The sequence below is a fragment of the Pagrus pagrus genome (assembly GCF_965226575.1).
Source record: "Pagrus pagrus genome assembly, chromosome: 19".
NCBI classification, from domain to species: domain Eukaryota; kingdom Metazoa; phylum Chordata; class Actinopteri; order Spariformes; family Sparidae; genus Pagrus; species Pagrus pagrus.
Genome location: NC_140203.1, coordinates 28,743,342 through 28,761,259, shown reverse-complemented (window position 1 = coordinate 28,761,259; position 17,918 = coordinate 28,743,342). Strand labels below are relative to the sequence as shown.

At 40.4% G+C, this 17,918-nt stretch overlaps 1 protein-coding gene across 1 annotated transcript in view; it reads left to right on the top strand.

Moving 5' to 3' along the window:
- Positions 1-1,892: 1,892 nt before the first annotated feature.
- megf10 (multiple EGF-like-domains 10) overlaps positions 1,893-17,918 on the top strand; it is a 225,562-nt gene continuing 209,536 nt past the window's right edge. The window contains exon 1 of the mRNA XM_084383730.1: positions 1,893-2,029. The gene's annotated coding sequence lies outside the window, so the exon portion shown is untranslated. The remainder of the gene's footprint in view (positions 2,030-17,918) is intronic.

Below are 17,918 nucleotides of genomic sequence, written 5' to 3'. Positions count from 1 at the left end.
CTGTGATTTGTGAATTGTGGCTATACAAATAAAATTTGATTTGATTTGATTTGATTTGATTTGATTTACATTGACATCTCGAAACCTCCGGAATGGGGCCCCATGTCAATCAATCCCACCTCACGTTCACCTGTGTGATGCAGTGTTGCCAACTTAGCGACTTTGTCCATATTTAGCGAGTTTTCAGACCCCTCTAGCGACTCTTTTTCATAAAAGCGACTAGCGACAAATCTAGCGACTTTTTCTGGTGTATTTGGAGACTTGTGGAGACTCTGACGTGAAAGCACGTATCGTTCAACGAGCAGCGGGTGCTGCCGTGGGACCATGCCAAAGCACCCACAGATGGCCTAGTCCTGGACTGTCTGTGGGTGCTTGCGAGTCACGCATGTGCGAAGGCGCCGCTGGCTGATCCCTTTGAAATTAAAAACGGTAACATTGTTATGTGAATTACTTCACATTCGGTTAGTTTGCAAGCTGAGCTGGACCCGCATTCCATTGACCTCGACCGACTCGAGTGCGGCTCTGCCTGGCCACTGCCATAGACGCGGTTATGGTCAGCAACAAGTTAAAAAAAAAAAGGAAAAAAGTGTCACCTAACGTTAGCTGCTGTCCTGTCCTCCTTGACAGGAAGTAGCAGCACTCTATTAAAATAATAGAGCTAGTAAATGAATAGTATTAATTTGCTAGCTATTAGGGTAGAAGAAAGTAAATAAGCAAACTTATTATGTTATGGAAATTTTTGCTTGGGGCCCCAACAGACTCTAGAATCGCCTCTGGATACAGTAAGTCGCGCACGCAAGATACATATAGATGAACGCATCTATATGAAATGGACTAAAAGAGCGGTCATGCCCTTACAGAAAAGAAGTTTATTCAAGTATGCTATTAGTATGCTTCTTTTAAACTAAAAATAAGAATGTATGCTTTCAGTGTACTTTTTATGTACTAATCAGAGATATACTTAACAAAATTATGCTTAAGGAGACTTGGCTTATCTTATATAAGTATACAGAAAAGTCTAAGTATATTTGGCCTATACTTGTACTTAATCTTTTGATCTAGATATACTTAAGAAAAGTATAATTAAGTATTCTTGCCTTATATAGAAAGTAGAAGTATACTTGGCTTGTGCTTACTCTTAGTATAGAGTAGCCTATTTAATACTTTTGCACGCATATTGGCTTCTTTGAGGTAGTACTCCAGCATGTTTTACACACTATCTTATAACTTACATGTTAAAGCTTATAGTAACACATCAGCTTTGGGGTGGAATAGCTGAGAGTAAATAGTACACAAGTGGAACTGAAACTGTTCTTATATGTACACAGTGTTATTAACCCACACAGAAACAGATAAACATTTGCCTGATTTTATTGACAATTCTTCCAAGGTGAGAGTATTGTAACAGACGTGATTCATACTGGCTGCTATTATAAGCCATTACCAGAATATGAACACATTATATTTAAATCTCATCACAAAACATCAAGTCTCTCATCTCATCACAAAAGGAGCAAGTCTCTTTATGTTATACATAAATCATTGGCTACAACACGACTCATGACCGCTCTTTTAGTCCATTTCATATAGATCCGTTCATCTATATGTATCTCGCTCGCGCGCGAGTTAAAAAAAAACCAACACATCCATGTCACCTCTATCGCTCCGTATTATTAAAAGTGTGTACACCTATCAACTATTAATTTTAAATCTATGTCATATAAAGTCGAGCTAATAACTGTTCCACAACACTTTCATAGCAATGAAATGTGCAGGACGGTGACAGCTGTAATTGGTAGAGAGGCTAGTGATGTCACAGGATCAGTCCAGAGTGTCTTGAGAATGGGATGGGTTTGTCAGTGTGCTCTTGAGACGCTGCCGGAGAGTCCTCATTTGACTGAGCACTGCCTGTGAGCCTTCAGGAGGACAAAGCTGATACTTTTCAGGATTGATTACTGGATATATTACCATCAACACCAAACAACGGACCCATGAGCTCAGGCAGGATCGTTATTCTCTTATAAATAAGGTAACGTTTCTCTTCAAAACGTCTGCCAGATTGCATATATAATCTGATTACAGACTAGGTAGTAATAATAATCTTATAATAACAACAACAACAATATAATAATAATAATAATAATAATAATAATATTAATAATAAGTCATTGATCAAGGACATATTTAGTTTAAATTTAGGATTGACAAAGACTTAATGTCACAAACTGTTAGCAGAGGTGGAAGTGAAGATACATTTATACAAGCACCAGAAAAGAACTGTAAAACCACTTTACATCATTTTAAATGCGTAAGCTATTCATCCATTCCAGGGGGATACAAAAGTAGAATTAGGGTGTGTAGACCTAGTTACTATACGTTTTTTCTTTCTAAATATGTTACGATGCACATATGTCATATACAATGTAGACGCCGTGCAGTCTTCAACTTATAATAATATATATAATAATTATTCAGTGGAACTATATAGTCCACAACATCTTTTGAGATGAACTTTTTGGGTGCAAGACTATAAATTTAAAAACATACTTTTGATAAAGTAAGAAATGACGGACACAGTGTGCGGACTGCGGCATCGCACTGACATACTTTAATTTTCCGGGAGCGCACTGAGTTAATTTCTTCAGCAGCAGCCGTTGTTACCTTGTTGATCATGCGCTCCAGTGGGAGGAGAGTTGTGGTAACGGGTGTGGCAGTCACTGTCATCTGGGTGCAGAGATTGTTTGCAAACGCATAAATCATGGACACGAGTGGAATTGGCCTCTGCAGATGGCGCGCGAGTTACGAGGATGCACAGAGCGATGTTTTGTTACGTTCTCTGAAACAGGGGGCCTACAAACAAAATATTCTGCGAATTGGCGAGAAGTCAACAAGTGTTACTGGAACAACATCATTATCCATCATGGTTGCATGCTCCCTGCAACAGTCACTGTAATCACTGTCGTTTGACTTCAGACCGAAACTGTAAAGTTGAATTTAGAGTCATTTGGCCATCCCCGGGTCCTCTAAAGCAGGGGCCATAGAGGTATCTGTAGATTCAAACCTACTGAGCCAGTCCACCATCAGACTCCTCCATATTTGCAGTTTTTTTCGATTGCTAAGGAGCATTGGTCGAAACTGAAGCGACATGTTCAAAACTCTTAACACAGTCTGCATTTCCATCTTTCAGCTCAGCTCAACAGTTAATCTCATGCCCAAAAGTGTGTCTCACCAACAAAACACTTCATACTTGTCTCAAGAGAAGCTCATTCAACAAAACACTAGCACATTGTCTCACTTTGGAAACACACAAAATCACTCTTAACAAACGGAACGACAAAATACTAACAACAAAGAACATTACATCGAATACATCTTATATTTCAAGTTTGAATGATTTTTGTCAGGTAAATCAGTATTTTATATAGGATCTTTTGCACTTTAATGGTTCTAAATTATAGTAAATGCTGTAATATATTGCAACAACACTGAATCAGGATTGCAGAGATTTATTCAAGAACATTTGTGCTTTTGCATTTCAGGACCATACAGAAAATAAAGATTACGTAAACAGAATAATGCAGAATCTCAGAATTCCAGGGGTAGAATACAAATTACAGTAAGAGATAAAACTAAACTCCTTCCTCTCCTGGCTGCTCTTCTCTCTCTACCAACTTCGCCCGCTGCTCTTTGATCCATACTTGCACAGGAAAAAGAATCAGAAGCCTCCTTTTGTATATGCTTGCTAATGAGGCCAAACGCAGATCACCTGAATCAGTTTTCAGCTGAAAACTACCATCAGCTGTTTGGAATTGCATCTTCGTTTTATTTATTTTTATTGTCAATATTTTGATATCATTTTCAATAGATTTCAATGTGGCTGCAGCAGAAATTCCCTGTGTTTTTTCCCCTATCATTCTGTTTTGAGTGTTTTTTTAACTGTTTTGAACAAAGTGTGTTAGCATTCGAAAAATGTGCTGTTAAAGCATAGTGTTTTGCAGGTGTGAACTAGTGAATGAGAAAAGACTTCATCCATTTCGGTGACTGTGGTCACTGAATGCACTTTGTCTGAAAGCAATGAAAAGTGAGACACAGTTTAGCCCACATGCATTTCTGTTTTGCAGACTGTTAAGAGTTTTGAACATGCCGCTTCAGTTTCGACCAATGCGTCTTAGCAATCGAAAAAAACTGTAAATGAAAAGCTCAGCTAATATCAGTTAATTTGTGTAAAGACATGTTTTTTCAAATGTGAAACCTTAGAATCAGAATCAGCTTTATTGGCCAAGTATGTGTACACAAACAAGGAATTTGACTCTGGTTAAATTTGCTCTCAATGTACAGGGACTAGTTTTTGAACATGAAATACAAAAAAAGCCATAATTTGAATGATTAAGATTTAAATGTACAGGAAAACATAAGAACTTGATTGTTAATTCAATTAGGTGAACTGTTTTGTTTGTTGTGTTTATGTGGCTATAGTGTTTGTATAAGTGTATTTGAGGTGGACCCCAGGAAGAATAGTCAGTGTTTATTCTGGTGTTAAGGTACAGGCCCTAAACTGTGAAAAGTTTAATGCCTGTGTAGAACCGTTTTTTCAAATGCAATTTGTGAAAACAAAAAATACATTTGAAAACAACCATACCTGATTCTGACCTTGGCCTTTTGCTGATGAATACAGCTAGCTGGTTAGCTGGAAAGTTGCCCTGCATGACGATTCCTTTGCGTTTAGCTCAGATATCTAATGCTTTTGTCTTTGTTTGTTTTGGGTTGGACTGGCTAGATTTTTACTTTATTGCTATTTTCCATCTTTAGCCCTAAGGATTTCTGAGATTGTATACCACAAATTTTCAATCTTGAATCATGGATTTTTACAATGCATTGCAAGGCAGTACTTTGCTCCTTACTCCGCATTAAAAACCCCTTGTCATTTTATTGCAGTATATAAACTTTTCCAAATGTGCCACCTGTTCCTGTTAAGAGTAGTAAGGGGATCACTGGAGAGGACTGAATGAATTCTACCCAAGAGACTTTAAATGTTGTCTCATAAATTGCACCTGCCAAAATCCCACAGACATATTGATACTTTTCCAAACCATCTGCGAATGTTGTGAGATTAAAACTGTGAGGAAAGTAAAGTGCCTGTCAAATGCTAACATTTTGCAGACCAATTTATATGCTTGCTTGTTTGGTGTCTAGAGTATTGCAATGCGAACATGGAGGTGTGGGTTCGAGGTCGAGCAATAGTGGATTTTTAAAGGCAGATATAATAACAATAGTTGGGAGAAGGAAAAAGCTGATAGCCGATTAATTGGCCAATATTGAATATATATATATTATATATACATCTGTGTTATTAAAATGGCAATTTTTTTTTGGTCTGTGAAAGCTGGACAGGTACAACATAGTCATCTATATTCATATTTTAAATGTAACACTGATGAAAGTTAACAATCTTTGGTATAACCTTTATGAGAACTGTTGAACTGAACATTAGGGCCCTCTCTCTATCCCTCTCTCTCTCCCCCTAGTCCCTCCTACCCTCTCTGTGATAAATTACAGTGAAACTCAAGCTTTGTAACGTTGGTAAAATAGAGTTACTTTAGAGATGTGCAGGACAAAGTCTTTAATTTTAGTTGAAAAGCTAGCAGTAGCTGTCTGTTTGCTATCGAGACACAAGATCTGGCAACGTGTGATTTAGTGGATTACATCGTTGGAATCTGTTCTATTTACAATTGACGATAAGCTGCTCTGTGGCTGAACTGGCCAGGATTACTTCTGTTGTGCGTCCCGCTACATTGTTAAATGCCACTCTTAAAAACCATAAATGTTTGTGCATATTCCCAGGGTAAGGAGGATCCTAAAGCGTGCTATTTCATTTCATGAACGGATGGATAGCTACGTGGCTGGATTATTTGGAAAAGAGTGCCCTGTCCCTGTCATGGACAAGGTAATGGCCTTGCGTTATATATTCAAGACTGTAAAACTTGTGGGGAGAATAAACAGAAAATGAGTCATACTGTATGAGAGAGGTCTGGCTATGCGAGACTAGATATGACTTGAATGCCACACTTGTCAGCCTCCAGTAAAATCAGTTGTTCCAACGATTAACGTTATGACGGGAGTGCAAAGATTTGTTGTTAGCCCACATTTTCTAACCCTGGTGCCAGAGTAATGCATGGAAGGTATTTCATGAAGTGGAGAATTAGTTTATGAAAAAAATATGTCTGATGTAAAGTTAGTCTCTTAGTCTACATTGAAAAACATGACATTAATTAAAGTCTGTTGTGCATGTATGGCTGCTGCATATCTAACGTTAATGTACAGCAGTTACCTGTCTGTGTCAATTTGTTTACTTGAGATAAAGACGGAGAGGGAGATTAAGAGGATTTAGATATATGTTCAGCACAAGTGGCCTTCAAATGATGATGATTGACTTAGCGTATTCCTCCATGTAAAAAGGTGATGTACTCCCCTGTGTGGTCGGTGGAGGCTGTGCAGCCATCGGCAACTATCGGAGCCAAGTTCAGTCAATAACAATGGTTTGTGAAAGGTCCTATCGGCCAAACCGATTAATCGGTCGACCTCTAGTGTGAGTGACTTGGGGAGAACCACTTCTGCCAGTATGTAGCCTGCAAATACTCAATACTCAATACTCAAGGAACCTTGCTCACTTGGAACAAAAAGAGTTCTTGGACAATCCTCTAACAGCTAAAGGGGTTCCTGGAGGATCTATTTTCAAAAGGTTCTGGAGGGATCTTTTTTTCCACCATAAACAAATTCAAATGTATATCTGACCAGCAGTTGAACAACAGTTGACAGTCTGCTCTTTGTCCTGTGAGAAAGGTAAGCTAATGGCGTCTCTCCCTACTACTAACTCTTTTTAACAGTAAACGTGTTTAGTGGTTTAAATTGACATTAAAGCGCAAAATATGTAGCTTTACCTTTTCCATAGTGTTAGCAATGATTCTAATGGCTGGATAGTAGCTAATGCTAGCTTTAGCTATATTAGCTGTTATTACATCCCTTCTTATTGTACAGGGGGGACAGGGAACGACAACACGACAAACCAAGGATTTAGACAACGTTTAAAGGAAAAAATGTTTTAATGAGGGTGAACTTAACTCACAACGTGGTTTACAATATGTGGGGGAGGAAAGGAGGGAGGTGGAGTGCCAAAGCAATGAAATCAATAAAACAAAACAAGGCCTATACTACTTCTTATTCACAACACAAAAACCTGTCTTCTCTAAAAAAAAAAAAAAAGGAGTTCAAAACAACTTTCAAAACAATACACAAGTGTCCATCCACCGCTAACATAGTGTTTCTAGACAGAGTTTACTATGTGATGAAGTGTGCAGGGCACCCCAACTTACCTAACTCCTTTCTCCCACCACATACCTTTACCAATCCAAAACAAAACAAAGTCTGCCTGAGCATGTTTATCATGTGAGGACCAAATGAAAAATGAGAGAGCGAGCTCCTCAGCCAGGCTCCCTTTTATTGGGCCTTGAGTCAGGCGATTGGCCACCCCAGAAATTACTGCAACAGGGGGCGGTGGCTTCATGGCCTCTCAGGTGCAGCTCGTCACCTTGTCAGCACCTGAAGGAAAACTAGGGGAGGGAGAGACAGAGAAGAGAGGGAGAAAGAAAACAAACCCTCTGCCCCTGCTGGGCACGTAACACCCCCACCCATACAAGTCCAAACATCATGTCTTTGAAACCAGACTACAAAACCTGCAACCTACCTAACTATGCTGCACGTGATAATGCATCAGTAATAATATTTTTAGATCCCTTTTTATGGTTAATTTCAAGATTGTAATTATGAACAATCAGGGACCAAGGCATAAGACGATGGTTGTGGTTGTACATACGGTGAAGGAATACCAGGGGATTATGATCTGTAAAAACCTTGATAGGCTTTGCACTTGACCCTAGGTAAACTTCAAAATGCTGTAGAGCAAGCAAGAGTGCAAGAGTTTCCTTCTCAATGGTGGAATACTTAAGTTGGGGAACAGCCTGACATTCCGAAACACCTCCATTCCGAAACCCCTCAATCCCGACACACCCCACTCCGACACACCGCTGTTCCGAATCCGACTTTCAACTTCCAATTACTTCCCAATATGGTTAGGGTTAGGGGTTAGGGTCAGGGGTACCACAATAGCCTTTTCGGAATAGCGGGGTCTTTAGAAAAAATGAGAAACCACGCCATTACGAGGAATGGAAGTCTATTTTCGGAACAGCGGGGTTTCAGAAAGGCGGGGTGTAACCCTTAAGTTGGTGTTTATCAAACTTGCAGGAGAAGTAACTCACAGTATAGTTGATGCCCTGGTCATCCTCTTGCAGAAGCACCGCCCCAGCCCCTGCTACACAAGCATCTACTTCTAGCTTAAAGGGTGAGGTGAAATCTGGGGCAGACAGAACAGGAGTGCAACAAAGAAGACCTTTCAGGCTATCAAAAGACTGTTGACACTCACCAGACCAGACAAAGGGCTTGGAAGGACTGGTTAAAGCAGTCATTGGGGCTGCCACAGAGGAAAAGTTTTTGCAAAACTGCCGATAGTAACCAGCCATCCCAAGGAAACGGCACAGCTCCCTTCTGGTAGGTGGTACTGGAAACTCAGCAATGGCTGTGATTTTCACATTTGCCGGACACACCTGTCCTTGACCAACCTGCTGACCAAGATAGAGAACAGTACCCTTCCCAAACTCACATTTAGCAAGGTTCAGGGTAAGAGATGCGGCAGATAAGTGTCTGAAAACCTCCCTCAGTGTGGTCATGTGGCTAGCCCAGTCATCCGAATACACCACAATGTCATCTAAATAAGCTTTACAGTTTGAAACATCCCCTAATACCTTATTTACTAGCCTCTGGAAGGTAGTAGGAGCATTGCACAGTCCAAAAGGCATAACTGTATACTGGAGGAAGCTGTCAGGGGTTGCAAAAGCCGTTATTTCAGAAGCCTGGCGGGTTAAAGGAACTTGCCAATATCCCTTTAACATCTCGAGCTTGCTAACATATTTTGCAGGACCGAGCTCATCAATGCAATCATCGATACGAGGTAAAGGATATGCATCAGGGACAGTGATTGCATTTACACTGCAGAAGTCAGTACAAAATCTCGGACTTCCATCAGACTTAACATCTAGGAGACAAGGAGAACTCCAGGAACTACAACTTGGTACTGCAAATCCATTCAGCAATAGATATTCCACCTCCTTTTTCATTACCTCTCTCTTAGCTGGATTAATCCGACAGGCCCACTGCTTGATTGGCATAGGGTTAGTCAGAACGATGTCATGTGTGATGACTGAGGTCTGGGAGGGAATATCACTGAATAGGCTTGGAAAAACATACATGAGTTTTGTAATGTCACTACTCTGATCATCATGGAGATGAGACAGATAGTGAGACAAATCAGACAAAACCTCAGTGTTTCTTAGTCTCGCCCCCTGTGGTGTAGCATTATGCATCACCAAGCCATCAACAGCAGCAGAAGAGCTCACCTCTGAAATTGACGCCATAGGTGAAACAATGGTTTGGGATGTAGGTGGCTCATTTTCATCCTCTCGGGGGTGGTACAGTTTCATCATGTTGACATGACACACTCTGGTCTGTCGCCGGCGGTCAGGGGTTTGGATAATGTAGTTTGTGTCACTCAGTTTGCTCTCTACCACATAAGTACCTGAAAACCTAGTGGAAAGAGTAGAACCAGGTACAGGTAAAAGAATCAACACTTTGTCTCCCGGTTGAAACCAGTGAGCAACTGCTCTCTGGTCATGATGTTTCTTCATCTTCACTTGGGAAGAGGTCAGTGCATCCCTAGCCAAAGAGCAAGCCAGCTGGAGGCGCTCTTTAAGCTTGGCCACGTATTCTGGAATTCTTTTTACCTTTTGTTCTGGTATGACCAAATGCTCCTTAAGGGCCTTTAACGGACCCCTAACCTCAAGTCCAAACACTAGCTCAGCTGGACTGAAACCTAGTGACTCCTGTACTGCTTCACGGGCAGCAAACAGAACTAGGGGGACACCATCATCCTAATCCTTCTGGGAGTCACTACAGTGCTTCCTCAACATGGATTTCATAGTCTGATGAAATCGTTCAAGTGCTCCCTGGCTTTCAGGGTGGTAAGGGCTACATGTTATACCTAAAGATTTCAGGGCCTGAGCAAACAGCTTGGATTTTAAATTGGTACCTTGGTCAGTTTCAACCACTTTTGGCAGACCAAACAGCGAGAAAAACTTTACCAGGGCCTTGGTAATCACTGGAGCTGTACTTTTACGCAGGGGGACAGCTTCTGGGAACCTAGTGGAAGTACACATGATAGTTAAAAGAAACTGATTCCCAGATTTAGTTTTCGGCAGTGGTCCCACACAATCTACAATCACTCTATCAAATGGTTCACCCATAACTGGAATGGGACAGAGAGGAGCAGGGGGGGATCACCTGATTTGGTTTACCAACCACCTGTCACACATGACAAGTACGACAGTACTGCACCACATCAGATTTAAGTCCTGGCCAAAAGAAATGCTTAAGGACTCTGTTATAGGTCTTTGTGACCCCCATGTGTCCTGACCATGGGTGGTCATGAGCTAGGGACAACACCTGGGAACGAAAAACTGTAGGCACAACAACCTGAAAAATCCCAGCCCAATCCTCATTCTCTGAGATGGTTAATTGATTGACAAGATTGTAATTATGAACAATCAGGGACCAAGGCATAAGACGATGGTTGTGGTTGTACATACGGTGAAGGAATGCCAGGAGATTATGATCTGTAAAAACCTTGAAAGGCTTTGCACTTGACCCTACGTAAACTTTAAAATGCTGTAGAGCAAGCAAGAGTGCAAGAGTTTCCTTCTCAATGGTGGAATACTTAAGTTGGTGTTTATCAAACTTGCGGAAGAAGTAACTCACAGGATAGTCGATGCCCTGGTCATCCTCTTGCAGAAGCACCGCCCCAGCCCCTGCTGCACAAGCATCAGTGTTCGGCCAGAAGAAATTCTCAGGGCCTCTACTTCAAGCTGCCGTAATTTGACTTCCTTTTCAGCTTCTATTTCAAGCTTGCGTATCTGTAATTGGAGGTCATGCTCTGCCTTACGCATGCTTTCCTTTTCCTGTGCCTCCAGCTGAAGGCGAGCTAGGTGAACCTTGAGTCTGGCATCCATACTGGATCCATGGGACTCTAGAGAGAAAGGCTCAAAACGAGGCAAAGTAGCAGGAGAAGCCCCACCTTCAGCCATGTCTGCTGGAGGTGTAGTCAGTGTAACCAGCTCAACTTTGTCATCTCTAGGAGACAAAACCTCTACAGCAGAAGGAACATCATCAAGAGACACAGGGACTGAGAGAACATTTAACTCAAGTAGCTTCTCCAATATTCTGTTTTTGATCTCCCTTTTAACACCATACTTTTGCACTGAAATATTAAAGTGTGCTGCAATAGCCAGTAAATCATCCTTGCGGCATAACTCTAGTTTATCAAAACTAGGATTGTCGATATAGTCCTCCAACTCAAAACCCATTGTCAAACACAGTACCAAAACAATGACTCATCAAACCTCTTGATTGTCTTTTAGCTCAGGGAAAAAATAGAGCCCCCATTTGTGTTACGTCCCTTCTTATTGTCCAGGGGGGACAGGGAACGACAAACCAAGGATTTAGACAAGACAACGTTTAAGGGAAAACATTTTTTAATGAGGGGTGAACTTAACTCACAACGTGGTTTATAATGTGTGGGGGAGGAAACAGGGGCGGTGGAGTGCCAAAGCAATGAAATCAATAAAACAAAACAAGGCCTATAGTACTTCTTATTCACAACACAAAAACCTGTCTTCTCTCAGAGTTCAAAACAACTTTCAAAACGATACACAAGTGGCATCCATCCACCGCTAACCTAGTGTTTCTAGACAGTTTACTATGTGATGAAGTGTACAGGGCACCCCAACTTACCTAACTCCTTTCTCCCACCACATACCTTTACCAATCCAAAACAAAACAAAATCTGCCTGAGCATGTTTATCATGTGAGGACCAAATGAAAAATGAGAGAGCGAGCTCCTCAGCCAGGCTCCCTTTTATTGGGCCTCCAGTCAGGTGATTGGCCACCCCAGAAATTACTGCAACAGGGGGCGGTGGCTTCATGGCCTCTCAGGTGCAGCTCGTCACCTTGTCAGCACCTGAAGGAAAACTAGGGGAGGGAGAGACAGAGAAGAGAGGGAGAAAGAAAACAAACCCTCTGCCCCTGCTGGGCACGTAACAGCTGTGAAGAGTTAAAACGTTTTAGTTTTTTTTCCATTTGATTAGAAATTTTTCTTGTTCACTCCCTCTCAGTAACATCATTGTAAATCTGGAACATGTAAAGATCAAACCTGTCATGTTATTAACAGCAACCAGCTATCAGATAGGCTACTAGATACTAGCTAATCTAAATGGCAATATGCATTCATAGGCTTTAATCTTAACTCAATTACTCCAATGTTTTTGTATGTCCTTGTTTTTAACTTGCACTTTAGCTGTTAGGGTCTAATTGCTCCGGGCAGCTTAAATGCGCCATCTGTGCCGAATGACACAGCGCGATTTTTCATCAGCGTTGATGTTCACACTGACCTCATGACATTCATGTTGCTGATGTCTGGACATTCAGGAACAACAATGGAGGAGAGAGTCTGGAGAAGGCACCCTTGAAACCTGAGACAGCTGGAGCAGTTTGCTCACGAGGAGTGGGCCAAAATACCTGGTGATAGGTGCAGAAGTCTCATTGAGAGTTACAGAAATCGCTTGATTGCAGTGATTGCCTCAAAAGGTTGTGCAACAAAATATTAAGTTAAGGGTATCATCATTTTTGTCCAGGCCAATTTCATTAGTTTGTTTTTTAAAATGATTATGAAACCACAATTTAAAAGCAGTGTCTGATTTTGATTTGTTAATTTTCAGTAATGTTTTTATTTATTATTACTTTTGTCAGTTTCAAGTTATTTCAGAGAACATTGTGTGTTTTTCTTTCTTTAACGGAAGGGTACCAACAATTTTGTCCATGTGTGTCATCCACAATGACCCATTAAAATATCAAGAACAAGTAATATGTGAACTAGGAGTATAGAAACAAAAGAGAAAGAAACAGAACATATATATGAGTGAATTCTTCTAGGTAAATTATCGTGAAGAACATTAACATCATGCATATAACAGTTTAAACAAAGAGTAAATAGTTCCTAACTATTTGACTAAACAAAATCAGGATTCTACAACATTTCCTTCACTAATTGTAATAAGATGTATCCTGTGTACTCTATGTAGAACGGCAGAACCAATTATTCATACATGGTCAGTAGATGGCAGTATTGTCACACGTAAAAATGAAACCCTTAAATGAGTTACTCACGCTTGGAAGGTATTAAAACACAGGGATTTACCTTACCTTAAACAACAATTTTAACTGAATGTGATGAGCATAATGAGGAATAAATAAAACAGTCACCTCATACTGATTTTAAAGGTTGCGGCACAGGTAGAAGCATTTAACGTCAGTCTGGAATGCAGGCACGTTTATGATCTTGGTTGTTATCTGACCAGCCTCCCCTGTAGAGGGAAAAGTGGGGTCTTCAAAGTTTCATATGTTCTGTGGCAGACAGAGATTCATGCTGAAGCGTTAATTGCAATTCGTTTGATGTTTATAGCCATTAAACAAACACTTAATATCAATTCAAGATGAGGTCTCAGTCATTCAACTGGAGAACAGACCTCATCTCCATCCTGTGGAGGTGTGAATTGCCCTTTTGGTTCTGGTGTCCCACCAGGCCCCTATTGTAAATCTGTCTGAAATGTTAAAAGCTGTTCTTGTCAGGCCTGGGCGGAAAGGAGGACTCAGATGCAGAGCGAGAACAGTTCAAGCAGGCTTTTATTCTGAAATCACTTATTTACTCTTAAGACAGAGTGACAACCAAATAGACTATAGAACTCTAGTAACTTGGCAAACAGGAAATCCAGAAATAAACACAAACAAATCACAGAGAATATCAAAGCAAAACTAAAACACAACAGAAAATGGCTCCAAAGGGACAAAAAGAAAAGGCTGAAAACTACTCTACTCCTACGAGGATAAAACTATGAAAATTTAACAGCAAAAAACGCTCCAGCGGAGAGAGATGCTTAGGCTATAAAAATATACTATGCTACACGACTGAGCTGAAAAAACTATGAAACAAAAACCACTCCGACAGAGGGAAGAAACACGGCTACAAAATTAAACTTAGCTTCAAAACTGAGCTGACAAAATTACAACAAAAAATCACTCTTCTTAAGAGGAAGCAAGGAATTGAGAATACAAACTTGGAAGCACTTGGCATAGATCAAGACGAGGACTGTGGACATAGGCTGGAGGTACACGAATGAACAAAATACTCTGGCACAGAACAAAGGGAGACGCGGACTATAAGACACAAGAGGGTAATGGGAAACAGGTGGAAACAATCAGGGATCAGGGAGAGACGTCAGACCGGTGACACATGAGGAAGGGCAAGTGACCTGAAACGAGAGGAGAGTTACTTTTTAAAAAATAAAATATGAAATTCACGAGACAAAAAACCCAGAACGAGACACCCCTCACCGCGGTGTGACAGTTCTTCTTTAGAAGTGAGAAAACTCTCCCTTCTGGATTGCATCATACTGATAGGTTTGTGGCTGCAAAGTGGGGGAAGAAATTGTGTTTGTTTGAGTGTTACCCAGATGACCTTCTTGTGAGATGCAACAGTGCTGAAGTTGGTCCGCTACATAGCCTAGCCACTGAGTAAGCAAGGTGAGAGCCTGCCTCCAAGTCTTCCTTTACTCCTAAGATTCGGACGTTGCGGCAGTGCTGTCTTCCCTCCAGGTCTTCAGCCTTCTGGTTGAGCTTGGTCACTTTATCCCTCAGTTGGAGGTCCACCACCCTATCAGACTATGCATCCTCAATGCTAGTTAGGCAAGCCTGCTGATCGGCATAGTTAGCACTTAGCGGGTGCAACAGGTTAATGCGTCTTCACGTCGCTGCTCACAAGCGCCCCTGATTTTTTTTAAGGTAAATAACACTGCAATTATTGTTGTAAAATATCCTAAATTAAATATAAATATAAAATAATAAAATAAATTTAAATAACAGATCCTAAGATGTCCTAAAATAAATAAAATGATGTTGTCCCATGTACTAAACAAGCATGATATGGGAAGAATAGAGGTACACAATATAGCCCTAGAACATACAACATTTAATGTAGAACCACAATTTATTATTATTACTATAATTAGTAGTAGTAGTAGCATTGTTACATTTTGTTGTTATATTTATATGAATGACTGTAAAAAAGAATTGTGACTTTAGGGCCATTTCTACAATCCTGCAGAAATTTTTCAATAAGATCATTGCACTATTTGGATTTATTTATACATAGCCTTTTTTTTTTAAATACATAGGCTTACAGACTCTAAAGGACAAAGCATAGCCCACTAGCTTCAGCACCATAGTACTTGCTAGTAGCTAGTCTTAACTGAACACATAGCCATCATAGTCTACAATTAATTAAACGTCAATCTTATTGCCACTGTGTGCTCCTCCAAATCAACATTGGCTTGCTACTTGAGGGTCATGATGGCCAAACAGTTGGTCGATTCTTTTGTATTTGGAAGCCTGGGCCTCCAACGCCAGCTTCTCCTTTACTCTTTTACATACTATCTCATCCTGCTGTTGTTGCACATTTCTAGATTGTTAACACAACAGGGGGCAAGTAAGGTCATTGGTCAAACAAATTTCCTTGCAAGCCCTAACTCTTGGGAAGAAAACAACCAAATGCTTTATATAGCTGCTACATTCATACCAGTGGTGGATACAAATGGAACTTTTAAACCGGTCTGGTAATGGTAATGAAGAATAGACAAGATAGGGCCAGTGAAGAGGAAAGACAGGTCGGTGTAATTGAAAGGGTTTGATTGGCCCAACAATGTGGCAACCCTGTGGGAAATTTTTCCGCCGTGCCATATGGCCAGTACACCGCTGGTCCTAAGTACAGCTGATGAAAGTCGAGTTGAGAGAAAGCTATGGAATTTTGATGTAGTATATTGCTTTGTACTTGGATGTAGGTCAATCAAACAACAGCTTTTGATTTCCAAGAATGTATTGCTTTATATTTGTTTTCAGAGCTGGGGCTAGTCAGTCTATAAATTTAACTTTCTTCGATCTAATTTATCCCTTCCAAACTCTGGAGGAGACAGCCAGAACCCAAAATTCACTAAAAATGTACACTAATACCCCTTTTCCACTGGTCAAAAATCCTACTTAAACCCCCACTAAGATTGGGGTTTTGTGTCTAATGGTAATGTGTAAACTCTGACTCTGCAGTAGACACAGGGTTTTATCACCTCGACTTGGCTCAGCTTTGATCTAAACAAGACCAGGGTGAACACGCTAAATTCTGGCATGCAAAGTTATGACGCGTTATCAACATTCTGTGCTGCCATGTAGATATGAATTGAATTTAGGATGTGGCCTATTCAAGAACGTTTTATTATGGGACAGAATGTTGGAGTTGGAGCCCTGTTCATTCCCTGTGGGAATGGGGTGAATAGGCGATTTCTAGCGGGTGAACCCGCATTTAAAAAAAATTGTGTATACCCGCTAATTTCATGGAAAAGCAGTATAACTCTTATTTGACTGTTGAATGGAGGGGCTGAATGGAGGGATTAACTTACTTCATGAACCTACAGAGAAGATAGGGAAAAGAAAAGATAACAGAAAACAAGTACATACGTGTTAACTCTGCTCAAATTGAACACAAACACACCCTTGGTGCCATTTTTTGCCACCATCTTGTGGCTATTGTGCAAGGTATTCTGGCTATTTAGGGCAGGTAAACCCGAGGTCAAACTCAGTCGAATTACACAAGGTGAAATTCTTTGCGTGAACACAGATAGCTTGTCAATGCTCGGCCCACTTTGCCGATTTTCGATAGCAGGGAATGAGCTGGAGTCAGTTACTGCGAAGATAGCGACAGCCTGTATGACCAACATTGGCTTTATTAATCTGCAGAAACCTATGGGTGACGTCACCATGGCTCTGTCCACTATTTTAAACAGTCAATGTGTACAACCCTGTTGTATCTTTAGCAGCCCTATATTTTCAGTCACATCGCTACAAAAGTCAAACATATCGCCATGCCATACAACTGTGAAACTAAAGGGACCTGTGTTATAGTTTATTTTGTTGTTGTTTTGACAAAGTAGGTTGAAACAATTTCATGCTGGTTAACTGTTTTAAAGCCTGTATGACATTGAACGCCTTTAGATATTTTGCTAGAGCACCAGCATCAAAATAAATGCAGGCTTTTTTTATTCAGTACAGTTGAAAAAGATTAAAACAGCATCCAAACACACACTGCTCACAAAACTTAGCTGAAACTGTCAAAGTATTCAGTGCTGACCAAATGTTGATCAAGAATCTGCAACTATATTGCCTGTTTTTTGGTTTACTACTCAGTTTTAATATGGGAATGTTTGTGAGGCAGCTGTCATTGTGTGTCCTGCTTCTAAGCTGAGGCTCCCATAGCTCATATCAAGCTGTCAAAGTGATGAGCAAATATGGATCAATATTCTGCATTGTCTATTTGTTTGTTTAAATGACACGTATTTTAGTGTACTATTGTAGCTGTAGCTGGTATATGTTTGTGACCTGGCCAAATTCTTTTATCATTTCATCATATTGTGAACTCCCAATTTTGATTGAGTTTAAGACTCACTCACTTTAAATTGTTATGTTTATAAGTTCATGTTTTCCCACTCAGCACCTCATTACAACCCTTGGTATGCATTATTTTTCTTTTATATGTTCATTCAGGTGCATGTATGCTCAGCAGTACACATTATTGAAACCATATTCAGTCTGAATGGATTTCA